Below are 7863 nucleotides of genomic sequence, written 5' to 3'. Positions count from 1 at the left end.
AAGATTTTATTTCATTGCTATTATGAAGAAGTGTGGCTGAGTATGAAACTTTATCAAAATTTGTTTGAAATGTGAATTTAAACATAACACAGGTAGCTGTAATTTTAACTTTAATATTATTAACCTACGATTCTTACTTCTTAAAAAATAGGCCTCTCAATACACTTACAATATTACTTATCTGTTTTGAAATATTCTTTTCTTGTCCCAAGTATAATAATCAAATTTAAATATTTCATTAATAAATCTATACTATATAAGTGAACAAGCATTTAAAATATAATAGTGTGACTAGAATACTAGTGATATGTCTCAGGATGTATTTTAATTTCAATTATCTGATAGTGGTGAACACTGTTAAAGTAATTGGTTTGCTCAAATTTCATTCCACTGTTCTAGAGAATGATACACGGGATTCAGTATATCATTACTGAATACTTAACAAGACTGGACCCACTTTTCAGCCCTTCCAAACATTTGTAAATATCTAATTCACAGATTCAATTACCTTCTTGGTTAACCTACATGGATAACTTTATTTTCCTTAATCAAACTCTGTCTGACAGACCTGTATTACTATTATTTGTTGAAGGTCAGACACTACAAGCTTAACTGAAAATAGTATAGATTATTCAATATAAACATTGGTGACTTTCACTATGACTTTTCATCTTGTTATTATAAATATTGTTTTATATATATCTGCAACTTTATCAAGTATTTATGCCACAAAAACATAAAATATATTTTGTATAAATTTCTAGAATGTTGGACTATAGTTTAAGATTTCATTATTTATAATTTCGTAGTATCTATATTTAAACTTTGTAAGGCATTCAACATCAACGTCAAAATGTCTTTTGGTGATATTTGCATTTGTGGAATAACTGATTTTCAATATTATTTAATCTTCTCCTTCCTCAATCTAATGCTTGGATTTACATGTTAAAATGTGAAGAGAACATGAAAATCTCATAGTAAAGTAGGAGTTACAAAAAAAAAAAAAAAAGAAAAGAAAATTCCGTGAGTACGTGGTTAGAAATCAGTATAATTTCTATACTTCTCATTTTAGCTTTATGACTTTTCATGATAGTTTGTTCATTTCCAGCATGCCTTATCTACATTATATGTTTTGTCTCTTTACAGTCTTCATTCACTTAACAACTGTCTACTTTATTATTTGGTTTCTGGTTTTAGTATCTTATTTTAGCCATATCACTTTAAATTATTACTACAATGAAACCCAACACTTACATAAAATGTTTAATAGAAAATTTTCTCTGGTCAATCCTTGCTTAATAAAATTGAAATTTTAACAATAAAATACAACTAATGTAAACTTATGTTCTGATTTCATATGGCCAATCTCAGTAAAAATTTGTAAACTGGACATATTTGTTCCATAAAACCATTATATTAAAATCAATTGTCAATAAATTTATCCTGTTTTTGGATAAGGTTTGTTATGTCACTCCATATAGTACTTTACATTATCCTCTTATTGTTTTCAGGTGTTGTAGAGTTGGTTCCAACAGTGACCTTAAGCACAGCAGACTGAAAGACTGCTCTGTCTGTGTGGTCCTCACAATTGTTGTTATGTTTGAGTCCATTGACGCTGCCACCATTCCGATCCATCTCATTGGGGATCTTTTCTTTTTCATTGACTCGCTATTTTACCAAGCATAATGTATTTCTCCAAGGACAGGCTCCTCTTGATAGTAATTCCAACGTATGAGAGGATAAATCTTACCATCCAGGCTTCTAAGGAGCATCTGGCTGTACTTCTTCCAACACAGATGTATTTGTTCTCTGGAATTTCGTCATACTTTCAACCTTCTTCTTCAACACCATAAATCAAATGCATCAATTCTTCTATGGTCTTCCTCATTCATTGTCCAATTTTCACATTCAGATTAGATTACTGAAAAAATACCATGGTTTGGGTCAGGCATACCTTAGTACTCAAACTGATATCTTTGCTCTTGAACACTTTAAAGAGGTGTTTTGCATCAAATTTGCCTAATGCAATATGTCGTTTGATTTCTTGAAGACTGCTTCCCTGTGTGTTCATTGTGGATCTAAGCAAAATGAAGGCTTGGATAATTTAAACCTTTTCTCTGTTTATCAGGATGTTATTTATTGCTCAGTTGTGAGAACTGAGGTGCAGTCCATACTGAAGATTGTAGTCTTCGATCTTAATCATTAAGTATTTAAAGTTTTCTTCACATCCAGAAAACAAGGCTATATCATCTGCATATCAAAGGTTGTTAATGAGTCTTTCTATAATCTGGATGCCATGCTCATCTTCATGTAATACAGCTTCTCAGATTTTTACTTAGCATATGGTTTGAATACATTTGTTGAAAAGACATAACCTGAATACACACCTTTCCTGATTTTAAAACATCCAGTATCCCCTTGTTATATTCTAATGATTGCCTCTTGGTCTATGTATATGTTCCTCATGAGCACAATTAAATGTTCTGGAATACCCATTCTTCATAATGTTCTCCAAAATTTTTCCTGAAACACACTCTTAAGTCTTTCAATGGTCAATAAAACACATTTTACATTGTCTCAAATTTACCAATACCGCCAAGCTCTATTTTTATTACAATCTATTCATATGGAATGCTTAATTTATCTTGTAATTATATCTACCAAATCACCAAGATAATTTCTGACAATGAATTTTCCAACATGATTCATTCTGTGTCTAGTATACACATTCATCAAATTTTGTCTTGATAATTAGACTAATCTTCTAGGTCTTAGCTAGAGGCCTTCTCTGCTGAATAATCACTATTTGATAACTGTATTTTTCTTCATAACAATCTATGAATATTATTCATGGTTGAAAATTGTATATCTACATTTCATTTATTTATCTTCCTCAGTACATTGTAAGCTTCAGATAGGCAAGAGAAAGCATAACTATGTTATATATGACCCTGTACACAATACCAAGAAAGGTCTGGAAAATTAAGATGTTCTTTGGTTAAAGGAATTCAGGTTTACTGAAAGAATGATCACTCTCATGAAGAGGCCACCTATGTAAAAGTATACATTTAAAATGATCTCATAAAAAGAGTTTATGTCCTGGGAATGTCATAAATGCTAACAAATTATTTTCATTATCAGGCATTATAAGTTTTTATTCATTCTATTATTTTAACTTCAAAGCTTTTATTCCTGTGATTGTTTATTTGATTTTATTATTGTGAAATATCAGAGATTAGAGTCAACCAGTCACTCCATGGGAGAAAGATAAGACTTTCCGCTTCCTAAAAGATGTGCAGCCTGAGAAACCATATACAGTGTTGCTATGAGTTGGAACTGACTCATAGGCACTAACAACAGCAAACATACAAAAATTAGTTTTGATAAATGTTCTGTGGTCAATTGAAAATTAATGCATATATTCTGGTAGTGTGGTTTTTTAATTACATATGTCAAATAAATAAAGCTGTTACCTCTGCTATTCAAGTTTTATATACACAGTCTTTGTGTACTAGCAGTTACTGAAAATAGATGTCAAGCTCTTTCATTTAATGTTATGAATTATTGATTATTTTTTCATTTTGCTATTACTAATTATATATATATATATATATATACTTAGAATCATGTTGTGCCAATGTTGATAAGCACTGGACTACTAACCACAAGTTTGGTATTTCAAACACACCAGCTTTTCCTTGAAAACCCTGTACAGAGTCACTCTGAATTAGAACCAACTTGATGGAACTTAACAATATTTTATTAAATCATTACATATTTGGAAGATTTATACTTTAATTTTATGAAATTCCAGTTTTTTTTCTATTAGACATCCTGTCTTAAGTATGCCTTTAAAAAAAAAAAAAAAAAAGCCAAATAGCTGACTTTTGGGTATTTCAGTATAGTTCTAGCACCTTTTAAAAGTTTGTATTCTCACAATATCACTTCATCTTAATTTAAACATCTTGAAACCTTATAGTTCAAGTAGGTATAGTGTTGTTGATGTTGTTGCTAAGTGTTGTTGAGTTGGTTCTGACTCATGGTGACCCTTATAGGATTTCCAAGAAGCAGCTGGTGGACTTGATCTGCAGACCTTGCATTTCAAGCTACCTTTGCATTGTATTGCTTCTTATATCATCACATCAGGATTCTTAGTCATAGCTGGAATAATTCATAAATTTCACATTCTTTTTGATTATTGATTTATGTCTGCTTACATAGAAAAATTTACAACTTATGCAGGAGTCACTTGTTTTGTATGTTTTTCTTCTATTGTTTTGTTAAATACCATTGAGTCAGTCTTGACTCATAGACACCCTGTATAGGGTTTCTGATGAACAGCTGATGGATTTGAACCACCAACCTTGCTATTAGAAAACCAGTGCTTATCCTACAGTGATATAGCTGGATTCTTCCTTCTATTAGTATGATAATTATCTAAGATTTTACTGGTTTTTCATAAATATTATTGATTTATGATGTCATTTAAATAACTTTGACCACTTTCTAGATAATGGTGGATCCCTTAACACACTTCGACAATGTTCACTCCCATACCCCCCCCACACCTACTGTTAATTTCATACATCTTAATTCTATATACATTTAAAATCCCACAAGACTTCATGAGTTTTATCCTGTTCGATAATGTATAGTCACACTTTTTCTGCATTTGCCTATTTATCAAAGTATTCCATTGTTGTTATTAACTGCTGTGGAGTCAGATCAGACTCATAGGATTTCTGAGGAACTGCTGATGTATTTCACCCATTGATCTTTCAGTTAGTAGTACCATACCTGGACCGTATTACCTTTGTTTTTACTGTAACTCCATATTTCTCTTGGTGGTCATATTCACATGTTCTTAACTCTTCTTGTATTGCCTTTAATAAAGGACTGCTTGCAGTGGATTTTTGATATTTTTTTTAAACTGGAAAATATTTACTAAGTCTTCTATTGTTAAAAGATACATTTACTGAATGAAGAATTTTAGATTGATAGCTATTTTCTTTCGTTTCTCTAAAGACCCCATCTCACTTGTTATATCTTGGTAGTTCACATGTCAGTCATATTGCAGCTTCTTTATCAATAATGTGCATTTTTTACTCTAGATGGTTTGAAAATTGTGGGGCTTTTGTTTGTTTCTAGCTGTCTTGTTATGACATGCCTTGATCTTTTTGCAATTATTTTGCTTATGATTGGTAGATAATCTTGATTTCTTATATTGATTTTCATGTCACTCATTCCCTTTACCAGCAGCAGGTTTCTTGATTTTAGCCTGACTATATAATTCATAACAATATATTCATCTGAACACATATTTGCTTAGCTCTACTAAAGATACAGAAGAAACAACAAAAATCTCCTGATTCCCACCCGCTGAGCAATGATCCAGTCATTTCTCACTGGATATGGATGTTTACAGGAGATAGGGCTCAGAGGTTGGGGGTAAGTGCAGTTTAAAATTCACCAACTATAGAATCTTTTTGACTTTTATCACATGATGCCATGAATTTCATTTTCCAGAGCAGCTACATCCCATCAATCCCAATTATTCATTACTCAATAAGAAATCTGAACAAGGACAAATTTGTGTTTGGAATATATTTTCAGATTCTCATTTGTCTTAGACAAAGTACGTTTAAATCAACATGTAATAATTCTATACATTAAAATGATTGTGAATATCTGAATATGTGTCCAATCCACAAGCATTGCTGAGGGGATAATAAAGTCTTAGGACCTTATGCTAATTCCTTTCTCCAGTTTACATCAGACCCTAATCTTTAGCATGTTTTCTACAGTTTCACCAGACATGATATAATGTAATTTTTATATAAAATTCTATTTATTTGTTTTCATTGAAAAGAGTATACACAGCAAAAACTACATCAATAGAACAATTTCTACATGTTCTGTCTGTTGGCAGTGATTATAGTCTTTAACGTGTATAACCATATTCATGCTACATTCCTGAGTTATTTCTCCTCCATTAACATAAATTTAACATAAATATAAACTCACTGACCCCTGAGGTTACTATCTCTGGAAGACAGGAGGATCTGTAAAGAAGCACTGGACTTCAAACAACAAGGTCAACTGTTTGAGCCCACTAGCTTCTCCTGTGGAGAAAGATGAGAACCTCCATTATCACAAAGATTTACAGCCTCAGAAACCCCATGAAGGGTCACTATGAGTTTAAACTGCCTCCAAGGTACTTAATCACACAACAGTAAGGTTCCTATCTAATTCAAATCTGACTACAACAGTACATTGACAGGGAACTCTCAGAGGTTCAAACCAGATTCAGAAAAGGACATTAAACAAGAGATATCATTGCTGAAGGCAGATAGATCTTGGCTGAAAGCAAAGAATACCAGAAATATGTTTATAGACAATACAAAGACTTTCAGCTGTGTGGATTATAGCAAGCTACAGACAACATTGCAAAGAATAAGTATTTGAGAACACTTAATTGTACTCATGAAGAACCTGCCCATAGGCCAAAAGATAGTAGTTCATATAGAATAAGGGGACACAGAATGGTTCAAAATCAAGAAAGATGTGCTTCAGAGTGCTATTCTTTCACCATACTTGTAAAATTTGTTGCTGAGCAATTAATCTGAGGAGAGGGGTTATATGAAGGAGAGTTCAGCATTAGCACTCTGCTAATGAGGAAAACTCATTTGCAACCTGCCATATGCAGATGACACAACCTTGCTTGCTGAAAGGGAAGAAGACTTAAAATACTGATAAAGATTAAAGACCCCAGTCTTCTGTATGGGTTGCACATAAATGTAAAGAAAAAATCCTCACCACTGGGCAATAACTAACATCATGAAAAAGTTTGAAGTTGTCAAACACTTCGTTTTGTTTGGATTCATCATCAACACTCATGGAAGCAGAAGTCAAAAAAATCAAAGGATGTAATTCCTATAGTACATTAGGCAGATCAGCTGCACAAGACCTCTTTAAAGCATTCAAGAACAAAGATAACATTTTGAGAACTAAGGTGCTGCTGACCCAAGACATGCTATTTTCAATAGTCTCATATGCACGTGAAAGTTGGCCAGTGATTAATGAAGATCATAGAAGAATTAATGCATTTGAGTTATGATGTTGGAGAATATGAAAAGAACCATGGACAGCCAGAAGAACATACAAATCTGTGTTGCAAGGAATACACTCAGAATGTTCCTTGAAGCCAAGATGGCCAGACTTTGTCTCTCATACTTTGGGCATACTATCTGTTGAGACAAGTACCTGGAAAAAGATTTCATGCTTGGTAAAGTGGAGGGTCAGGGAAAAAGAGGGAGACCCAGAATGAGATGGATTGGTACAATGGCAGCAGCAATGGACTCAAGCTTAACAATGAATGTAAGGCTTGCACAGAACTGGGTAATATTTTGATCTCTTGTGCATAGATCATTATGATTCAGAATTGACTCAATTGCACCTAACAGAAAACACAACACAAAAATCCTTGTCTCTGTGAATTTTGTTTGAAAATAGAGTTTTCCTTTTTATAAGATATCCAAATAAATTCCTATCTGAGTGTGGTAGGTCCCAATCCAAATCACTTTGGAGAAGTATTGCAATAAAGTATGTGTATCAGCCTGCTGAACTGAGTTCACATTTATAGACACTGAAACCGTGAGAATAAATTTCTGTTTTTTTTTCTTAAGTTACCATAAAGTCAACTATGACTGAAGGTGACCAATACGTGTGGCATAGAAATGTGCTCCATTGGGTTTTCAATAACTGATTTGTTGACAGTATATTGCCAGACAAGTTTTCTAAGATATCTATAGATGAATAAATCTTCTAGTACTTCTTTTGGGTACTAAGCATATTAACAGTTTT

This window comes from Chrysochloris asiatica, unplaced genomic scaffold (genome assembly GCF_000296735.1).
Source record: "Chrysochloris asiatica unplaced genomic scaffold, ChrAsi1.0 scaffold00063, whole genome shotgun sequence".
Taxonomy (NCBI): Eukaryota; Metazoa; Chordata; class Mammalia; order Afrosoricida; family Chrysochloridae; genus Chrysochloris; species Chrysochloris asiatica.
The sequence above is the reverse complement of the archived record's forward strand: the minus strand, read 5'-3'. Positions refer to the sequence as shown.